We start from the raw sequence: 23,380 nt of genomic DNA, 5'->3' as shown, positions 1-23,380 counted from the left end.
TTGTTTAGAAAATTTCTGGCAGTAAAATTATTAATAATGCCAACAGTAAAATTATCTTTTATTTCTACATGAGTAGCACCAGAAAGCTACCTATCACTTTTCTGATTTTTTTTATATTAAAAAAACTGAGTTATGTGAAGAGATGAAGTTGTTATACCAGCTGATAAAGGTTGGGGAAAGTAGCTCAAAAAATAAAGGCTTGCACACCTGTATGCTAGCTTGTTTTTGTCCTACGAATCATAGAATCATAGAGTTTGGAAAAGACCTCCAAGATCATTGAGTCTAACCATCAACCCAACACCACCATGCCCACTAAACCATGTCCCTAAGCGCCACATCTACATGTCTTTTAAATACCTCCAGGGATGGGGACTCAACCACCTCCCTGGGCAGCCTGTTCCAATGTTTAACCACTCTTTCAGTAAAGAAATTTTTCCTCACATCCAATCTAAACCTCCCCTGGCGCAACTTGAGGCCGTTTCCTCTCGTCCTATCGCCTCTTACTTGGGAGAAGAGACCGACCCCCACTTCGCTACAACCTCCTTTCAGGGAGTTGTAGAGAGCGATGAGGTCTCCCCTCAGCCTCCTTTTCTCCAGGCTAAACAACCCCAGTTCCCTCAGCCGCTCCTCATCAGACTTGTTCTCCAGACCCCTCACCAGCCTCGTTGCCCTTCTCTGGACACGCTCCAGCACCTCAGTGTCCTTCTTGTAGTGAGGGGCCCAAAACTGAACACAGTATTCGAGGTGCGGCCTCACCAGTGCCAAGTACAGGGGCACGATCACTTCCCTATCTTGACACTCTTCATCAGTTAAAATTTCTAGAAAGATTTGTAGATTAATCTCCCATATTGTCATCATGGACATGTTTTTGCTGTTTTACAGACCTTCACAAAGTATGTGATTTAGTTAACAATCTGTAACAGCAATAAAAGTAAAATTGTAAAATGGTTTCTGGTAAATAACGGTTTATGTCCCACTTCAACTATAAAGAAAGAATAAAATCCTTTAAAAAATGTTCATTACTAAATGCATCTTTCCAGTCATCTTTCTCTAATTTTTACTCACAGCAAGAGCTACAAATCATGATCTAAGGGCTTAACCTGTTGAATGTGATAAACTATCAGTCAATTCTGAATTGTAAGAAACAATGTTTTTAAAAGGAAAAGTCAAAACATTTCCCTTCAATTTTTAGAAAATACGCAAAATATTTTGCCAAATGTGTTTTTGGTTTTTCATTAGATTTTTTTATTATTGTATTATCTACTATTTCAAAATCCTCTTTCCTGTGGGATCTCTCTGGCCTCTGAATTTTTTTTGATTGCACATGACAGTTTATGAAGTTTTAGTTGATGTTCTGCACTGTGCCATGATTCCTTGTTTGTCTTGACTGTTGCTTAGATATAAACAGAGACTATTAATTCCATGACCAGAATTCATGAACAGTTGCCTCAGGGCTTGATGGCAGTTTCCAAAAAGAGTGTGTAACAAGTCAGCTTGGCTACCTGGCCTTACAAACCAGACCTTTTGGCTTTATCATTTCTAATTTTCTGCTACAAGAAAATAAGCAGAAAAATAATATATCACAGCGTTTGAGGGTATAAGGTAGTTTCAAATGTATTATAGTGCTAATACGTACTAAGTCTTAATATTTACTAAGAAATTGCTTTATTCTTTGTTGCATCATACCCTAGTATATCTTGATTTTTTTCCATGGGGGGGTTAAGTATAGTTCCACATGGACTTGTGCTTGCAGCACCACAAAACTGTAAGAAAATATAAAGCGAATATAAAGGTGACTCGGCAAGCTATAACTTGAGGACGAGAGGTTTGTTAGCAGAGCAAGCCTCACAGAAGAATGCTAATAAAAACTATGCAACACCCTCACCAATTTTTCTTTTTTTTTTTTCCAGTTTTGCCTCCTACTTGGGAGGCCACATTGACTCATGTAAAAATTAGAATTGTTCTGTATTAGCATAAGCTTTTAGGATCACTTAATTTCCTGAAGTAATTTATCTAAACATTAATACATTGCATTTTCAAGGGTAATTTTGAAGATATTACTGAAAATAGTGCTTATGGAACCTGTGTAATGCAGAGAGGATAAAACTGAAAGCCATCGACACTTAGGTCCTCTCTCTTTTAGACAGTTCCTTGCAATATATGCAACATGCATATTATGCCCGTATCCCAAACTGCACGGAGAACCCCACCTAAGCACAGCCAGACCTCAGTCCAGTGGGAGGTGCAGTCTTCTATTCGGTGGTGACTGTGGCAAGCATGCAATCTTATGCCCCAGTGTTGTTTGTATGCTTGGGTTTCAGGGAAAAAGCAAATACAAATCTATTTTTACAGTATAGATACTATATTTCAGCTAAAAGCATTGTTTTCAAAACAGTCTGTAAGTTTAGAAACAGTTTTGAAAGCTACTTACATAGCATTTGATTTTAATAATCTACTAATTTATTGTGAATCAGTAGGAGATGCTTTCTGCAGTTAAGGCATTTGTGGTCATGGATCAGGTTAACAGAATTTTCCATATCAGTTAAAAATTAAAATGCATTTAAGTGCTAATTTCTTAGAGGAAAGGAAATCTTGTTATTGAAGACTGTCTGGAATTCTGTATGTCCATTGAATAATGACTGTGCCCTTGGAGAAAATTTATTTGCTGCTTATACTTTGGCTTTCCATTTGTGAAGGGAAATACTGACTCCATTCTGTACCTCTTCATCATCTGATTGCAAGTCAGGACCTAATTTTGTTTTGGACCATGCCCAGTATAGAAGATTCAGCACCAGCTGAAGCCACTACATACAGTACAAGCAACCAATTTTAAAAGACCTGTTTATTCAATTGGCAGGTTTTGAGACAGGAGTCGGTAGCCAGTCTTTTTGCAGTTGTCATTAGGAACAGACATATCGATACCGACCTGGAGACTCTTTGCTGGATTTCAACAATGGATTAAAGCTGTAACTGCTATCAGGCTTGTAGTGATAGGGAGAACAGACAGCATATTGCATTAATTTGGTCTTCATTATTGTTTAGCCACAAGTTACAGGTGTCCAAAACATTCTGGAGGAGTTTTGCAGCTGTTTGTCTTAGAGACATCTGTTGATAGATAATTGAAATCTGCTCGTTCTGATGTATGTTTTATGTAGGTTCATTTTTAACAGATCTTATTAAAATAAATTAAAACCAAAAGTATTTCTGCAAGTTATATGCCTCTGTCTGTCTTTTGCCTTGCTTTCAGGTTTTTCTGTAAGTCTAGTTTAGCCCTGTTCTGCACAATAGATGTTCTGAGATTACCCACGTTATGCTGCTTTAAATCCTGGTATTACTGAGTCATTTGTCTTTCATTAATTTTTATTGTGTGAAACATTCCAATCAACCTATGTATCTCTTGCTTATCAGCTCTTTGGGTTTTTTACTGAATTATGAGGAAACATTTAGGTTTTACAGAGATACTCTGAAATTACATGAGAGGATGAAAGGAACAGCTTTAATGTACTTAGTCAAATACGTATTTTTCTCTAAGATTGTCAGCAGCATGTGTGAGGAACTTCTAGAAACGGACAAGGTGGAATACTTAGGCTAATAAGTCTTGAAATGCTTAGCCTGTGGTTTTCATAATGAATTCCACTTTATTTTTGGTGTTTGGATGACCAGTAGGATCAGTCTATAGCAAGTAAAACTTACCAGTCATGATACATTCTCCTTACACACCACTTACCTTTCCTTTTTCACGATTATTTAAATCTTCTACTTTGAGAGCAGAAAGAATTCCAGTAAAAGGATTATTACAAACCTTGTTGCCTTCTACTCCAAGTATGAGGTGCAACTCTTCCGTGTTTTCTTGACTAGCATAAGCACATAACGGTGTTATCAGACACCAGTTTTAAGTATGCTGTACTGTGCAGGACGTGATTGTGGACAGAGGATGAGAGAGGAAATAAACTGCATGTGCCAGAGGTTAGTCATGCTACTTAATGCAGACAGTGGAGGGTGTTTAAATATGTTTTACTGCCTTCCTGAGTGAACTATTGAAAATAGAGAAGAACAATGAGGGATATATTTGCTTTGACAGAAAGGTTTGGCTGAATAAATCTTGATTACTGGTAATACATAAAACGGAATCTATCGTCTAGTTTTGTATCACTGACAGCAATGTTTAAAGATTATTCTGTATCTTACTCAAACTTTACTCTTATCATTGTTTAGTTTCCTACAGCGATAAAGTGCTTTTCCTCTCCCAGCGCTGATATGCTAGCATAACCTTCCTCTTTTTAGAGACAACTTGTTGCAATGTAATCTGACTCAGGTAAGAACCCCAGGATGATGGGGTCATAAGCACTGTGAAAATATGAATGGGGTAGCACTCAACAGAAGTAGTTTCATACATGACTATTGCAATCAAATATATGAATAACTGTTGGACATAATTTATTTTGTTGTTTCACCTTCAGAGTTCAAGGTGCTAGCTACCAAGGTACCAATGTTATTAATAGTTATTATTCTTTATTTCACTGGCTAAAGTCCAGATATTTTAGTGCTTTTCCCTGTTGTAAGCAAAAAGCGCATCTGTACATCATGTTCCACATTACTGTTAAATGACTGTTAGCCATCAGGGCCTTCTCTTCTTTATAAAACCTGTTATGACTCAGTCTTTCTAATTCCATACAAAACAATATTATCCTAGATCATCTTTTACTAATGAATGTGAGAAATGTTAAAAAAAAAAAAAAACAACCAACCCTGGAAGCTGTGATTCTTAAAGTGCAATGCTAAACTGACTGAGATGTATACTGAATGGTAATGAGCAGTGGTCACAGAATATGCCTACAAGGAAAAACAGGGTAGCAGTAGTGAGCTTTTTGCTTAGTGCAACATTCACTAAAGTCAAATTGCCTCTGGCTTAGAGAAAATGAAAGTACCAGTATTAGCCTTCAAGAGAGTACTAGAACAGTATGTGCGCTGCTCCTTTTGAGAATATTTGCTTCCTGTCTGCCACACATATTAAGAACTAAGAGTAAATATTCAGATGTCTTAACTATCCTCTCTTCTTTACTATGCTATGCTTGGTTTTCATCCTGGGAAGCCATACATGAAAGGCTTGTAGAATCAGTCAGATAGAATGTCTGTGTGTTCTTCCTAGAAACTAAATAGTAATCACTTCTTAAAATATATTCAGCGTAAGTGTGATTCTTGTGGTTAGCCTTTGATAATACTGATACTGTGCAGCATTAATTTGTAGTACTTGCAGCTTTTATTTAGGTAAGTTAGGTAAACGTGTGTCTTTGAGGTTCATCTAACCTTTTAAGAATAGGTTGAAATTAGAAGTCACTGGTAGAGAGCTTATCTGTTAAAAAACCAAACTGCTTTTGGATTTGCTATCCTTTCACTGCGAGCACTAAGATGCCAGTTTCTTTCTTTGCTTTTCTACCAACACAAATCCCATTTGCGTTAATAATGCCAATTCAATGTAGTGAAGTAAAATACGCAATTAAAGTTCCCTCAATAAATACAGAGCAGGTTGTAAAGCAGTAAAAAGGAAATCTGGCAAATAATGTGCACAGATTAGCAAACTGAACACCTAAGTAGAGAGGTGATTCCTAGCAAAATGAAGTTTCACTTGTGATAACGACATCTTCTGAGTTAGAAGATCTTTTCTGTAGAATAGTTGGCAAAACTATTTCATTGTATTTGACACATTGTTTTAGAGGTGTCCTACATAGGTAACAAAAAAGACAATATCATAATAAAGATTTACTGACAGTCTTTCCTTAGCATTTCTTAAATGACTTCTGCCGCTCTGAGCCTTCCTTACCCCACTGTATCTGGACTTTCACTTTCTCTGCTGTCACATAATCTTTCAAGACAAAAAAACCCTGCTGTAGCTTAGAAAGTTTACAGTAAATTAGACGAAAAACATCCTGATTTTTAATCAGCATATTTAAAAAATTGTAACAGAACTTTAATGTAAGCTAACTACTGTACTAGATGTGCTAGTCTGACTTCAAGACTGCTATGGCATTTCATTGTTAAGATGCTAATTTTTGAGGATTTCACTAATCTGAAGAAGTCACTAAGTCAATTTTAGAAAAGAATATAACAGAAAAATCTGGTGTTTGTTTTACAGGTTTCATTTGTTATCACTCCTAAAATTAGTCAGGATTTTACTTCATTTTGATGTTGTTTTATTTTACTTTACTTGTAGCTAAATAAAGTAAAATGTGTCTTATACAGGAAATTAACTTCTCAGACTTGGGAAGAAAACTGTATCTATTGAAATCTCATACCCCCTTGAATTTTATGCCACTATTCAGGCTGGATGTAGATTCGACTTTGAATATGTAGTATTTCCAAAGTTAGGACTGTAATGGATCTCTAGTGGTTACACACGGTAAAGCAGAATTCCCTTCCCTTCATGTTATTAAAATCCAAATATTCTACTTGAATGAAAATAGTTTCCTTTATGTATTTCTGGTACTCCTTCATGACCATGTTGGATTGTCATGGTTTAACCCCAGCTGGCAACTCAGCACCACCCAGCTGCTTCCTCACTCCCCCCTCCCCTGGTGGGATGGGAGAGAGAATCGGAAGAGTAAAAGTGAGAAAACTTGTGGGTTGAGATAAAGACAGTTTAATAGATAAAGCAAAAGGCGTGCACAAGCAAAGCAAAACAAGGAATTCACTCGCTGCTTCCCATCGTCAGGCAGGTGTTCAGCCATCTCCAGGAAAGCAGGGCTCCATCACACGTAGCAGCAACTCGGGAAGACAAATGCCATCATTCCGAACATCCCCCCCTTCCTCCTTCTTCCCCCAGCTTTCTATGCTGAGCATGACGCCATATGGTGTGGGATATCCCTTTGGTCAGTTGGGGTCAGCTGTCCCGGCTGTGTCCCCTCCCAGCTTCTTGTGCCCCCCCAGCCTGCTCACCGGTGGGGTGGGGTGAGAAGCAGAAAAGGCCTTGACTGTGTGTCAGCACTGCTCAGCAGTAACGAAAACATCCCTGTGTTCTCAACACTGTTTCCAGCCCAAATCCAAAACATAGCCCCATGCTAGCTACTATGAAGAAAACCAGCATATGGATATACCAGAACAACCTTTCATGGTATTGTTTAACTCTTTTTGTTTCTTCTTCAAAGTCAGGAATTTTACAGAGATGATGCTGAAGGTAGAAGTAAGCTAAGAAGTGGATGAGATTATACTACAATAGCATTGCATAACAGGCTTTATGTTGATCTAGAACTATATCTGGCAGGAAGAATAGCAAGCTTCCGAATCTGTTCATTGGTCCTTGCTCTTCTCTTCCCTCAAAGCTCATGTGCATTTAATTCCCTGCATTTAATGATAAAGATATAAAACTTGTTTTATATGTTGTTTTGTGTACAGAACTTCTAAACTTATAATTAAGCAGCTATTTAATTTGCAATGAGTGGTTTGTCTCACCAGAAAAGACAAAGCGAGAAAGGCTTCTTTTGTTAATGACACTGACTCACTGATGGCTTTTTTGTTGTTTTGTTCTATTACTTTTCTTAACAGACAACAATGGGAATGAAAGTAAGTTGCTCCTGGTGAGCAAGGAGCATTTGGGATAGAATACATCTAACTCTTCGCATCTTAATCTATCTTATGTTTGTAGAAGAGACCAAAGAATTTTCTCAGGTTCCATCATCTTTTCTATTGCTAGCATATTTTGCTGGAGCATTTACATCTAGAGCATTTTCAGACCATCTGGAGCAAAGCTGTGTGCAAAAGAAAAACTCAAAACATACGCCATGCTCTTTATGTAAATCTATTCAATGAGCCCCTCCTATCAGTAAGGCAGGTTTTTATCCTGTTTTTCTTGGGATGGATGTAACACTGCTGCTTATGTAACAATGCAATGAGTTTTCTCTTTTAGAATAAAAAGTAGGGTAACTAAGCAACAAAAATCATTCCTGCCCTGAACGAAATTGCTTTTCCATAGTTAGGATACTAACACCAATACTTTTAAGAATCAAACAGTGAAGGTTTCAGTGTGAATAAGTAACTTTCAGCCTTCTCATTACATTATTTTAGTAATGCTCAAGATGTTTTTGAAACCCTGTTTTTGTAGAGAGAAGCTATGGGTCCAGCTCTGTACTCTGACCCACATGACGATGCTGTTATCTTCACCAGGATCCTGTCTTGATATGTTTATCTGCATGTGTAAATCAGAACACAGGATTAAGGCACTTAATTTTCTGTTTCAGTAGAATTTTTTTCCATTAATTCAGACTTGTCTATAACATGTAAGTGCTAGCATTTAAACCCTCTTCTATGTACAGTGTTGTACGCTGGGGCTTGGGGGGCTGTGCTGCTGACCTTCCCGCCTGGTGCATTCACTGCTGAGGTGAATCCAGCTCCTGGTGACCCAAAGCCTTTGTAGATCCCACTTCAGTCCCTTGCTATGAATGTGAAGAGGGTTTAAGTAGTGGCTTTACCTGGGGTTTGCTGCGGTATCTATGTGTGACTATGCAGGCTTTGCGCCTGCCTGCCAAGCCTGCAGAGTGGTGTCAGCAGGGCTTTGCTACTTGGGACATTGTATTCAGGCTTTAGGAGCTACTTGGAAAAAACATTCTCCAGGGCATTAATGATGGCATGGCTCATGTTAGGAACACAACAATGAGGGAAATAATCCCGTTCCCATCCCTGGCTGCATGTACAAGAGGTTTTAATACTGCCAGGCCACTGCAGAGCCTCCCATAGCACCAGGCATTGTACGGCACTACCATAGTTCAGTGGTGTCTTGCTCCTCCCTTCCTGCTCTGCGGCGATGAGGGCCTGAGCCTGCTTTCAGGAGCTGAGTGTGGGCCTAGCACCAACCCTGCTCTCCAGATCGGAGCTGGGATCACTTCCAGGCAGGGGCTTTTAATAAGCCAAGAGCTCTGGTGAAGCTTAATATGATTATCCACACACAAACAGAGTTACGACATAGCAAGTCTTAGCTGGTAATAGCGTATTGGGAGACACAAACTTAATTATACTTTCTTACATAGCAAAGTATAAGGTATATGATAAAGGAATGCAGTTTAAAGATACCACTGAAAATAATAATTTAGAGTTTTGTGGTCAAATTTTGGGCCACAGGCTTTTTAGGGACCATGAATGGTGAAGGGGACTCCAATTGTGGGGGATGAAAATTTTTCAGACTTATTCCAATGCAGACTTTTCGAGTTAATTTTTAAGTCCTTTAAATTTCTCTACATGTACTTCATATGAAAAACAGTTACAAAATTCTGTTTTATAGGTGTTGTGGGACTAAGCTTAAGGGGATGGTTGAAAATAGAAATAAAATGAAGAAAGTGCTGGTTTTCAGGTTTGGACCTATTTAGCTCGACTGCAAGATAGATTTAGGATCAAAAGCCCTAAAACCCCCTGTTTATAACCCCACTTATAGCATTGTTAGTGAAAGTAGGAGACAGTAAACAGTTTACTGGCACAAAAGCCATATATGTAGTAGAGCTTCTATCTAGTAACATTTGGAAAATTTTGTCTAATGTATGTTATTTAACGCAGTGAAGGTCAGGGTTAACAGCATAGAGGTGGAAGGAAGCTTTGTCAAGTGCCGTCTCCTTAAAGAAGCTAGATGAGTGGAGTGCTTTGAGGTAATGTGTTGGGGGGTGATACGGATGCCAGGTTTAAATAGGAAAGAGGACTAGGATGGTCACAGAAGGCAATGGCAGGCTGAATGGAATGAATGATGAATTTTGATGTAGCCTTTGTTTTCCCTGGGGACTAGGAGCTTGGATGCAAAGTTTGGCAATGTGTTGGTTCCTTTGCTTCAGAATGCACGCTCAGGTGTGGGTTGTTTACCAGTATCATAGGCTGAGAAATGTGATGTTGTAAATATAGCTGTACGCTAATATTGAAAGGATAGGGTAAAGAACCTGTGTATTTTGATATGGAGAGAAGGTTGTCAAATAAGTAGACACTAATTGTTCTGGAAATTAGCACTGAAAAAACTAAACAATATTAAGAATAGAAGAGGATGACAAAAAACCCTAAACAAAATGAGAGGATATGCTTAACAAAGACTAGTCTGGCAAATAGCCAAAGAAAGAGGAAGGATCCGAAACAAGAAACTGCACAGAGCAACTGAAGGCAGAGGTAGCCATCAGTATGGAACAAGTTGTTCACATTTCACAGTATCTGTGGGATTGGGACAGAGAAGTTGAAGAATAAATGACAAATGAGGAAGATCCTAAATTCAGGGAACAGGAGAAGTTCTATTGCAGTAACACAACTGAGTGGTGAGCTGTGTATGCAGGCCCGAGGGAGAGTGTTTTGTGTTTAGTATGCATGCATGGACAGGATTAAAATAACATCTAAGTTGGAGTAAAGAAATAGGATTTGCAGGAAAAGTTGTACAGAGGATGAGATCCTAACCGAAATAGCCGTGACTGCCAATTGCTGTGTTGTGCTGCACTGCACTACGCTGACTAATGTCAACGGGAGGAGGGAATGAGAGCAGAGTGCTTAGCCCAGCAAAGAAACCAATGTCTGGGACACTGTTTAGCAAGGTCTGAGAGCAGAGGATGGGAGTAGGGTGATGGACAATGGAAGGTGAGCTGAATATAGAAAAGAGATTAACTCGCTTAGCCCATGCTCTCTTGTTGAATCTAATGGTTTTGTGATTTATAACTTCCTTCTGTGGGTGTTTTGTTTCAATTTGTGCTTTTTATATGTCATGTGACACATGTGGGTCTGTCCCTAACCAAAGTACTTTCACTGTATCCTTTTTGATAACAACTGCAGAATCTCGCTGTGTGGTGGCAATTCAGAATCTTCAGAGAAATAATAAGAAACTGAATTTGACTCATTAGGATAGAAACAAATAGTTAAGTTTAGCTGCATTACTACATCAATAATCCACTGAATTTGTAGTACGCTGTGTTTCAAAATTAGCGTCTCTATCAATTTTGAACGAGTGCATGCAAAGCCATTAGAGGTTATTAAAGTACAGGTTCCCAGACTACCAGGAAGACAGCAAAACGGAAAGCCAGAGTATAATCATGCTTTAACCTCTTGGTGCCTCAGTGAAATGGGTATCAGTTTCTCCTCCCAGGGATACTGTATTGCTTAATTAATACTTGAAGCAGTGAGTGATTTGGGTAGGCTTGTTATGCAATTACAAAAGTATGAATTTATTATTAATGTTGTCCTTGGAACTTTAATGTATTTTCTGAATTTTTCTTTTACCATCCTTTCACTATACTCTGACATCACTGCACCGATTTCCCTCGTTAAGCTCTGTTCTTTGTTGTGCAACTGAAGAATTACTCAAGATCTTTCTTTGCTTTTCACTAAGAAATTGATTGCTTTACCCCGAGACTAACTGGAAAACATTCTTTCTAGTAGCTTGACATGAATTCATAGTTCTCAAGTTTAAGAGAATTTTAGAAAGGAAAGGCAATGATATTTGTTGTGTCCCTATGGCAAACCCTCCATATTTCTTTTCCATTTCATAAATTCATTGTGTAGACATGTGAGGGGAGGACAGATGAGGACCTTTATCACAGTTCTCAAGTATTTTCCCTTTCCCCCTCAGAAATAAAGTATTTTTTGAGGGCTTTCACTGCAGAGAGATTATTCATACAGTTTATCTTTTCTAAGAGTAAACTGAATTGTCTTCAAATGCAGCATGTGGTGTAAATATTCTGAAGCTTTTGTGATTATATGTTTTACAAGCTCAACAGAGACCTCAGTTTTTCATGTCCTGTATTTATTGTTAATTTGTTGTCTTTAAAGGATCCCAAATATTTTATAACTTGTTTCAAAATAATTCCAGCTAACTGCTAAAACCGCTTGTGGAATTTATTAGCCTGCTGTCGCAAGCTACCGTCATACAAATGGCCATCCTTGTTACAGGTTCATGGTGGGCTCCCCTGAGACTATTTGAAAAAGGAGTTTGAAGCAAGTCCTAAATGTCATATTACATACTTAGAATCATAGAATAGAATCGTTTAGGTTGGAAAAGACCTTTAAGATCATCAAGTCCAACCGTTAACCTAACACTGCCAAGTCCACCACTAAACCACGTCCCCAAGTGCCACATCTACATGTCTCTTAAATACCTCCAGGGATGGGGACTCAACTACGTCTCTGGGCAGCCTGTTCCAATGCCTGACAACCCTTTTGGTGAAGAAATCTTTCCCAATAACCAATCCAAACCTCCCCTAGTGCAACTTACCTTACTTATCGCCTGGAAATCCACATCTCCCCACCACGTTTTGTAATTTTTTAAGGTAGCAATCTATCCACCAGAGGCCCTTCGCTGATAGAACAGCACTTTTAAATGAATCATCCTTTGTCTAATTTATCTGACGTGGCTGCATTGGGCAGAACCCTGGGCAGCCAGGGCTGCGGCGGTGGGCGAGGGGGCCCTCAGCTGCCCCGTGCCGGTCGCAGCTGGTTCCGCATGGCGCAGGAATGGAGGGGGCAGCCCTTGCTGGCTCCAGCCCGTCGGAGGGGCCCAGGCACGGCAGGCTGTTGCTGAGGCGATGGGCTCCCACTTTGATATCAGGCTCCAGTCCCCCCTCCCCTCCCCCGCCATTTATTCAGGGATCAGAATAATAACAGCAAAGTCATCCAAATTCAGAAAACATGGAGATGTTTCCTGACTTTCTGCTACGTATTGAAGAATCGGATTTTAGTGTCTGTCTTTTCCTCTCTGACTTGCCATTTTGCCACCCCACGGCTATCAACGGCTTCTCCACAAAGTGCTCTGAGCTGTGCAGTGCCCAGCTATCTGCGATGTGACTGACTATTGCCTTTGTAGATAAAGGAGAAACAGATGATGATATTCCGAATTCCTCTGATGTCATGCTTTTCTTCTCTCACTGTCTCTAAGGAAATAAGGGATAGGACTATGTTGATTTGTCGATGCTTTCATATTCTAAAGTTGTTCCCAGTCTTCCCCAGGCCATTTTCTAATGTATAACTTTCCCGCATGCTGCTTTTGTGTTGGCTCTCTGTCAGTTGTTGGTTTTTGCAGCTGCCTGGGACCAAGGCTGACGCATGGCTCCACGCACCTTTGCTGAGTTATATCAGCTGATTATGAATTTTCTAGTATTTCCTCTTTCATTCACTTTTTATAAATAAACTTTACATGTTAAATGTTTTGTGAGAGGAAAACTGTTATGAAATAGATTGGGAGTGAAACTGGTAGATACTGAATATGATTTAAGGAAATAAAATATCTACAGAGCAGAGACTTTAGAGCTATACAGACTTTTCTGAACAATCCTAGACAATGTTCTAGATGGCCTTCATCCAGCAAAGCGCTTAAGGCACAGGGGTAGGTTCATTGAGTTAACTGAGAATATGTATGTCTATTTAAGTGCTTTGCTGGACTTCAGCCTTGAAAACACTATGCTTTCATTTAAATTCCAGTTTTAGTTTTTATTTTTATGTAGGGATACAAATCTTAACTGGTTAATTGCCTTATTATGACACCAATGAGAGACAATATCAATCTGTAGGTATCAATCAATACCTACAAATTGAAATGAAGGCTGATTTAAAAAAAAAAACCAAACAACAAACCAAAACAATATTTAATAACTATCCCTAAGAGCCACTAAATCTGTTCCATTTGTAACAAATGACTTACAAAAGCAAATTTACTTTCGGGCTAATGTGAACCAATATGTTTTGTTCTGTGATGATCAGCTTTATGGAGGAAAGAAAAAAAAAAAAAAGAACCAAACCCAAAATTTAAAAGCTTAGCTGAGTCCCTTTCAACTAGCTGAGTTCATAGATCTGCTTCAGGGGGAAATTATTTCTGAGATGTGCTGTTTTATTTAAATGATTCTACTTATAAGACAAAAGGTGTGGGATGTGAATAAAGTATGTTTGTATCACCCACTCCTCCTCTGTCCATGCTTGGATGTGACTTTAAAATAGGATATCTTTGTTTAGCCCCTTTGGTGAAGACAGTAATTCAGTATTTCAAAATACTGATTAATACTAAGTCATTCTCTATTAGAGCCTAATTGGATCAAAATAATTACCCTTAGTAAAACTATCATTAAATTAAATTTTTATTTCAACCAAATGACCAAAATATGAATGATTAATTTACACAATTAATTAAAATGCTGAAACTCTTATTTGATTTAAAAAAAAAAAAAAACAACAAACTGAAACACACCAAAAAACCCCTCCACCCAGGAGTATGAAAATCAGTGTGTTACAAAAGATTCAGATAGCATAAGATCATGAGAGAGTTCACAGAAGGATAACATTTACAGTCATGAAATCTTGATTATGAAGATAAATAACAAATGAATATAAAATCAATTTAGTGAGACTAAACACATGCATGGCAGTAAGTGGCTGTTTCTGGTTTCCTAAGATAAACTTACATGAAGTTTTCCTTTACTTAAAAGGGAGGAAAACTCCCGGTGGAATCAATCCAGGATGGTTTTGCCTTAAAGATGGCATTTGGTGGTTCATGTTTGGTACTCTGTCAAGAATAAGCTGTCTATGTTTCAATTGTTCAAACCTATCTTAAGTATTGATAGGTTTGAACCTATCTTATCCTTCTGTGAACTCTCTCATGATCTTATGGTATCTGAATCTTTTGTAACACATTGATTTTCATACTCCTGGGTGGAGGGTTTTTTTGATGTGTTTCAGTTTGTTTTTTTTTTTTAAATCAACGTGATTATGAGGAACAGCGTATGACATTCCAGTGATAATGCGACTGCTTACGTTATATTTGCCTCACCTACTTCAGGGCTGAATATAGAATGTGTTTCAGGCAATTCTTTTAGAGAAATATAGTCTGGCCTTCACTATATATTTCCTAGGCAGTATTTCTGGCATACTATATATTTTATATGCAGAATCTGATAAGGGAGAAAGTGTACAGTTTTTTGGGTTGAGTGGTTTGGGGGGTTGTTTTTTGGGTTTTGGGGGGGAGGGGACTTAAGGAAATTTAAATGGAGTTTTTTTGAAACACTTAAATGTGTTCAAATGTCTCTTTGTTACTAGGTCCTATTTTTGCATACTCATAATATTGAACAATCTGAGTGTCAGTAACTGCCCTGGGTTTTCCCTTCCCTGGCAGTAACGTCAGATGCTGGAGTAAGCAAATGTCTTATTGACAAAACTTTCCAAACCGTTTTAAGTGTAGCTTTAATTCTACAAATCTTTAATGGAACAAAGCCTTCCTTCATCACTTAAGTCCTGGATAAATATTTTCTACCTGCTTTAGACCACCTATGTTAAAACCAGTTTGTTTAATGAAGCAGTCACATTAGAGTTCTAACAGGAGGGCCATAAAAAAGTGAAATAATAATGTAATCAGACTAGAATTTCTCTAAGGGGAGTTCTAAGAAGTTGTGAAAAGATAGTATTAATCCTTTTTGGGGCTAAGTTGATGGGGTGTGGGAAGGCTGACTACTGAGGTCACAAATGTTTTATGCTTTGATGGATAGCATGACGATTATCCCGGTTTTATTAGAAAGGTGGCAGGTTGTACAAGTTAGTTAGGGACTGGAGATTTTTTTGTGGATGGTGATTTTTTTTTTTTTACCCCTTTCTAGCTATCCTGAATTGAAGGATGCTCTTAGATAAGCGTCAGTACTGAAGCTCATTTTGAATCAAAGCTCAAATATAAAAAAAAAGCTGACTGTAAGAACATGCGTACTCAATGTCAGCCTGAATAGTTTCTTGTGTCTAAAATGAAGTTGTTACCTGATTTGCTTAATTCAGTTCTGCATTCTCTACAGTTTCCTCTTAGAGTAGCAGAGTTAAAAAAAAAATTATAAAAATTTTAGAGATATGTAATTTTTGTCTCACTTGTTTTGACGGCAGGGAAAGAAGGACATGAATGTAGACAGTGTGTGTGTTTACTCGATTGTGATTACGAAACTTTTAATTTATATCACTAAAGCTTAAAATAAATTAACTTAAACCATCTTCAGCTAAGTGACTCAGGCGAAAAACCTGTAGAATATCACTGTGTTTAAGCCTTGAGCATGATTGTTTTCATTATACTTGCAAGTAAAATCATGAGCTTTTTTTTTTGATTGGGGAGGATCATTTCTACAGCCATAAAATATTGAAAGTGGAGATGGGATACAAATAAACAGGATAGCTATTACAAAGTTAGTCGTTAATGTTTCAAAGCTTTACTTTATTTGCACTGGGACAAGACTATGAAAAGAAAAATAGGAATAAAAGACTCTGAAAGGCTAGAATTAACTTGGCATGGAAGAATACAGGAACTTAAAATAATTAAAACAATGCTTTCTGAAAGCATGAAAATATGAAAATTAACTGCAAAGTATTTCAGGATGTTTAAAACCTCCATTTATTTAAAAACTATTTCCCTGAACTTTTTTCACAAAGATGACATAACGAAAGTGAACGTTAATTTACAAGGTATATCCTTAATTGAGGTCTCAATGCCTCATTTCTTTCAGTGACTTTTCTTTTAGTGTGATACATCCAACAGAAATAAGATCATTTAGTTATTTTGGACCTATTGTGGAACATAGTGAGAGGAATGACTGATTGAGCAAAACCTTTAAAGAAGTTTTCACTTTAAGGACGCAGTTACGAGTCTTACTGACTCAGGCACCTACGTCTTGAAAAATCCTTAGGTATTTGGAACAGCCATAACTTGGTACGCAATCTCATAACTGCCTGTCGTAAATATGGGACAATCTGGTGAACAAATATTACTATGCCTTCAAATACAGTTACCGAAAAAATGGAGCTGTCTTTGCTGTCGCTAGTTCAGCGAGGGCATTTGTTTATCCTCTACTCTGTTCCAGCTTCTCTCGGCTCTCCCTGACCATATGCACAAGGTGTGGAAAACCATCAATAACTTTTTTGTGTTGCACAGCAGTTAGGAAGTATAAACTCCTATCTCTGTGAAACCTCGTGTTATATGCATACCCTCACATGGGACTTGAAGTGATGGGGCAAAGAAAGGTCCTGTCATCTTTTGACCTGCTATGAAGATTGGTGGGGAGCCGGTTTCCCCTTCTCATCCGTCTTGAGATTGTGTTTGCCTGAGATGTATGCAATATCCACAGCTTATAATTAAATGGATGAGGTTTTAAGACAGTTCGACACTCACGTTTTCAATGGAACTTCTTTCCCTAGTGTGCATTTTTACCTGCTGTGCAATGCAATTTAAGCCTCTCACCTATCTCATTGTTTTATAATTATGCCTATATTATTTACATATATCTGTATAAACCCACTGTCTTCTAAAGGTTTTCCCATATAAGAGCTGATGTGAAATGCCATAAACATGTCTAAAAATGCTAGGCGTGGAATATAGATTTTATAGCATTTTTACTGTGTAGCTCCTTTGGCTCTTCAGAGAGAAAACGGACTAGGCACTGACTACACAGTTGAAGATTCAGTACACTGAAAAATCGGCCGAGGAGGAAAGTATCATTCTCTCTGCATCACTGGAGTAGGCATACTTTAAGTATGTTACAGCTTTTAGCAGTATTGCTGGGGTTCTGTTCTGTTCCTTTATCTCAGCTAGTGACTCATACTGCAGTGCAACTAGAGGCATCACATTCGCATCACCTATCAGCGTATTATTCAGGGCAAAGTAATTGTTGTTGGCATGTTAAAATACTCCACTGAGTATTTCATACTTCATTTATGAAATATTAGAATTTTCCTTTGAACCAAATCTCTCCAGCCTAAATCGCCTTAATAGGTCCATGAAATCCCCCTGGCTGTCTTATTAATGTTATTTCTAATAATACATTTTTTTGTTCTGCTGTTTTTGTAACAGCTGGCAGGGTGTGCGCTTGCAGTCCCAAATCTTATCTGAAGGCATATTTCTACAACATCAGAAGATAAACACCGCTGGAACCTTGTAGAACTTTCCAGTCTGCCTTCAGACTGAGATTTGCTAATGGAATATATTGCCAGAAGTAGAAAAAGGTTTCAGCAGGACTGGTAGGTTAAGAACAGAAGCTGGGAGATTTGGACCAACTGTAATAGTGAGTTTCCTAGGGAAACTAGGAAGTGCCTTTTTTTCCCTCTTGATTAGATATTTTTTTTCTATGTAAAATTCATTCTTTATATTTAAGTTGAACTTCTTTCTTTTGTTTCTATTTTTCCTTGAAAACTAAGCTTCTGGAATCTTCTGATCACTGAAATTATGAAAACGAATTTTCTTATAAAATAGATATTTTTTAAAAAGTGGCTTATCCTTGGTTTTGACAAGGTTACTCAAAGGTGTTATACCAATAGTCTATTTGATGACTTTTATTATGCTATTATCTGCAGGCTATAATTAAAGGGATTTTAGAACTACTCATTTCCCAGATATTTTGCTTTCTTAATGATAACACATAACGGGAGAGCGAGACCAGCAAATGGGAGCAAGTAAGATGCAGAGCAAATCTTATAATGTGTTCCCACAAATAGTAATGTCCAGCATGCTTCTACAACGTTTCAGATATGTTCTGCTTTCAAATACGTTCATTCATCAATATCCAGTGAAGTTAAATCAATCTCTCAGGACATGCTACTGTTTTGCTGTGCAGGTGGCAAGGTTGATTTAACTGTGAAGGAAGGGCAAAAAGGGATGTATTATAAAGCTGCAGGTTTTTTTCTGTGTATTGCCTTCCCACATCTGTTAACTTTAAGAAATTAACTTGAAGCAGGGTGTCCTTGTTTTGGCAGGGATAGTGTTAATTTCCTTCCTAGCAGCTGGTACAGTGCTGTGTTTTGGATTTAGGATGAGAACAAAGTTGATAACGCACCCATGTTTTAGTTGTTGCTAGGTAATGCTTACACTAGCCAAGGACTTTTTAGCTTCCCATGCTCTACCGACTGAGAAGGCTGAAGGTGCACAAGAAGCTGGGAGGGGGCGCAGCCAAACTGGCCAAAGGGACATTCCATACCATGGGACGTCATGCTCAGTACATAAACTGGGGAAAGCTGGCCGGGGGGGCCGCTGCTCGGGGACTGGCTGGGCATCGGTCGGCGGGTGGTGAGCAATTGCACTGTGCATCACTTGCTTTGTGTATTATTATTATTATTATTATTATTATTATTATTATTTCAATTATTAAACAGTTTTTATCTCAACCCATGAATTTTTCTCACTTGTGCTCTTCCAATTCTCTCCCCGATCCCACCGGGGGTGGAGTGAGCAAGCGGCTGTGTGGTGCTCAGTTGCCGACTGAGGTTAAACCACGACACAAGGTAAAATGATTGTTTAAATGGAAGTTTCCATTAAATCCTGTCAATGGTTCTTCTGTTTTAGGCATGAAACAGCTGTGAAAGTACACGGAAACTGAGGGAGAGTTTCTAGTTCACCAAGCAAGGACAGGACAAGTCTAGAGAGTATGGAGTAAGTAGGATTTGTGTATCCTTTGCCTCTAGCAAATGTTGGAGAATGGTTTTGTTCCATCTGTCTCCATCTCCTTTATAATAGCCTTTTAATTCAGAAATGCTTGACTAATTACAATTTTATTGTGTTAGATATTTAAATGCTTTTTTTATTAAAGCAGCTTAATAAACAGTATTCTTATACACTTCTTGGAGTGTCTCTGTAAGCATTCTGTCTTGAATGACTGAAATGTTTCCTCTGTTTCACTTAGTTTAGCTGCTGTAATTTAAAAAAATATTCATGTTATAATTTTACAAATTTTTATAATTTTATACACTTAACTTTAATTTTCTCTGTTCATACTGTTTGTCTGTATAAGTAAACTGGAAACTTGGTACAATTCTTCTGTGGTGGGAAGATGGTCTTGGCTATGTTTGCATCAGCCTGGTTAATGAGAAGTCAAGTTTTGTCAGCACTGGAAAATGGAGCTACAAATTTAGAAATTAAATACAACTTTTTAGATGCAAACTGATTAACAGGGCTGGCAGGTATTTCCTTTGGTTACAGGCAGTCACTAAGAAGTGGTCTGTTACTAGCTAAGAACTAGAGTACTTCTGGAAAGAAGGTCACAATTTTGCCTGTGTTTTGTTAGGATTTTGCATTTTCCAACAGAACTGAGATGCCTGAAGTTACTCTCTTGCTTCAAAGTGTACAGGTCACACTTTAATGATCACTTTATAATGACTGAGAGGTCTGCTCAGAAACCAGTGGACGAGAGTATGCATGTACACGTGCATGCATGCACTAAAGCAGTGACTCCCAAATCTTTATCAACCATCCCCGCAGTCTGCACCACCATCACTGTTCAATTGTTTTCTTTGGCAGCCCCCCTCCCCCCCCCCATGCTACCTCCCTGGGTTTTTTTGCTCTTTTGCATATCCCTGGATTTCTGCAGTTACATTATTGTTTGTCCTCTCTTCTTTCCTGTTACTCCTCTCATCCCCATTTCACAGATCCACAGCACTGCTTCTCCTTCCCTATTGAGCCTACAGTACAGGCCTAACTTGAACGTTGACATACCTCACCAGCTGGGAAATGCAATATCAGAATATAGAATTAAAATATAGAATCTTCTAGTTTCCAGCCTATCTGTTACTAATTCTCTAATTTGGAGGAATTTTTCCTCTTTAAATGTGCATTTTGGATACAAAATTTATTAGAAATTCACTTAAAGTAAGGGTAGTTTTAAGTAAATCAGTTTTGCCTTAACTGCCAGTAAGCTTCTGAATGAAAAGCTTTTTGTTTGTGGGTTTTGTTTTTCCCCCTAGCCCCTTGTGTGAACAGGTATACTGGGGAAGCCAATTACTGGAGGTCAATTTTGAGATGTTTTAAGAATATAAAATCTATTGCAAGAATTATTTGTAATTACCTTAATGTATTTGTTGTTAATGTATTTGTTTAAATTTCCTAAAATTTTTGCAATGGAGGTTTTGGATTATCAGCTTGATAATAAATTTTCACTGTGCTTCCAGTTTATTATCAAACCTCTCCCAACAGTTGCTTGTTTGAACATTGTTTTGGCTTTCTCTGCCATTCCCTTTCTCTCTGTGCCAAAAATACAATAGCTATGGATCAGACAAATATGGTTTGTCTGACCTGTCAGACAAGATGGTTTTAAGTAAGTGGCACCTGGTGAAGGTAGACTGGAAAACAAAGCTATGTGGAGTAACCCACAATTGGAGCTAGGCACTCTATTGACTGCTAATTTGTTTCTTTCCTCATTCATTAATTTTAATGAAAAGACTGATGTTTGCTTTTCTGTTTCCTATTTATAAGTATTTGAACACCAAATGCAAAAATTCAGTATCATCCTCCTGTTTCCATGTTTGGAAAAAAACCCAGCCATTCTCAGAACACTGGTGTGAACAAAACTATCTTTTTAACAAGCAGCATCACTATGACTGAGCCATCTGGTTGTTAAGAATTTCAGTGGATATTTCTGACCTATGCTTTAAATTGGTTTACTAGCTAGCACAATTAATATCATATTACAAAAGATAGTCTATTAATGTGTTTGTAGATATACTGGAAATGTTACCTGTTTTGGCTATGATGGATTAGTTGCTTAGTAAACCAGAACTGCAATCTTGAGAAATATACAAAATAGATGACTGAAAATGTAGGCATTAATGCAGTTACACTGAATGCAGCATTTACTAGCTGTGGAAAGCTCAATCCAATTAACTGTAGTAACCTGGTAAAGACATGTCCGTATATCGTATCTTCATGGTATGGCTCATATCTTCATGATCCAAACAAATTACTAGTAATGTTAACAGGGAAAGTATCATGGTTGATCTAAGTAATGTCCATTGAAATGATGGAATACTTCTCTTTAAGTAGCTGATTCTGATTTTCTGAAAACTCAAGCACAGTTATTGACATTTTTCATGGTGTTCATGTCTTGCAGGGTTCTTCGTGGCCTTGATACCTAGCAGGACTTTCTCTGAATGAAAGCCTGGACTCTGGAATACAATTAAGGTGTACCTGTATTATGTCTCCTAGGTAATGCTTTTCACTCATGTCTCATAACATAAAACTGTCCAGTCTGTACTCATCAGCTTTATGTTATAAAATGAATGCTGTCATATTATATTTTGTCACAAATCTTAAAATCACTTCTCTGACACAAATTAAAGAATTGTGCTATAGTGTTTTAGGAAAAGATTTAGTAGTTCAAGTTATATGTTAATTATTGACTGAATGCCCAACTTGCAGACTTGTAATTTGTTTGCTTGTATATTGTACTGTATTCCTATCTTCTGTACCTATGTGGCATCATGCCTCTTCCTATAAGCTACTACTGTAGTGTAGGTGCCTTTTCAAGTGTTAGGTTGCATCATATCACCAAGCTGAAGTAGACTCATGAGAAACCTTGTCTTCTGTTTTTCAACAAAGCTTTTATTCTCTTGGAATTCAAAAACATTGCTAAAAATTTGTTTCTTGACTTGATAAAGATTTGCCAAGTGACAAAACATGACTTTATATGGTAAAGGTGATATTTTTTAAGTCTTTACTTGCTTTTTTCCTAAGGGTATTGGATTGTACTGCAAAAAAGAGTAAGCACTAGTATTCACATTTTACATATGTGGATACAAAGCCAAATGATCAACAGGGGAGCAGTGATAGAGTGGGCAATGGAACCAAGCCCCTCTCTGATCACTCCACTCCACTGGATTTCATTTGCAAGTGAAAGTAATGTTAAAAAGATTTTTCTGTCGTCCTGTAATTGTCATCCCCTCCCCCCAACAAAATATAATCAGTCTTTGCAAAATTGTGATTCAAATACAATTAGAAATTGCATGTGCAGTGGCATGCCAATGTGGTGCTAATGCAGACTGGTGTGTATACATTGTGTGTGTCTGTCAGTCTAGCAAACAGCAATTAAAAAAAAAAGGAACTTCACGTGTACGCTTCTATCTAGGTACCTTTCTTCCCAAAGGCCCTACACAGCTTAACCCTCTTAACCCTGTGAGATAGTTGTTTAGGATTTGTATTCTCTTCACTAGCGTTTGTTATGTAGCCCTGGAAATGAACTGGGAATTTAGGGAAATGCAGCTTTTAGTGGCCTGAGCAAGTAAAGGAAAAACACTTCACTGTAGTATGAGTCAGGACACAAAGATCTGTTTCTCCTAGCCCTTTACTTTTACCAGAGGTAAGTTCTTTAAAATGATGGAACCCTGAACACTGTTTAAGAGGCCCTTTAGTGAATTTGTCATCCATCTAATACAATAAAGAGCTACTTGACTGGGAGATAATGCAGGTATTGTGTGTTTAAGTGCATTCGAAGTACTCCCTACATGTTGCAGCTGACACGCAAGATCATTTCAGTCTTAAAAATGATGCAGTACTACAGTAATGCAAGCATCTAAATCATAAATGCATGTGAAAAGACAAATGCATTGTCAGAGATCCAAGCCTCCGTTACAAAATGTGAAGAAACCACAGAGAAGCAGCTGCTGAAGAACACAAATA

The 23,380-nt window shown here is 37.9% G+C and overlaps 1 long non-coding RNA gene across 1 annotated transcript in view; it reads left to right on the top strand.

Annotated features, from left to right (window-relative positions):
* LOC143163996 (uncharacterized) overlaps window positions 1-22,088 on the top strand; it is a 57,545-nt gene extending 35,457 nt beyond the window's left edge. Inside the window, exons 4-5 of the long non-coding RNA XR_012996008.1 lie at window positions 19,280-19,366; window positions 21,816-22,088. This is a non-coding gene — a long non-coding RNA (uncharacterized LOC143163996). The remainder of the gene's footprint in view (window positions 1-19,279; window positions 19,367-21,815) is intronic.
* Window positions 22,089-23,380: the final 1,292 nt, after the last annotated feature.

The sequence above is a fragment of the Aptenodytes patagonicus genome, chromosome 8, assembly GCF_965638725.1.
Source record: "Aptenodytes patagonicus chromosome 8, bAptPat1.pri.cur, whole genome shotgun sequence".
NCBI lineage: Eukaryota > Metazoa > Chordata > Aves > Sphenisciformes > Spheniscidae > Aptenodytes > Aptenodytes patagonicus.
This window is presented reverse-complemented; position numbering and strand designations above follow the sequence as displayed.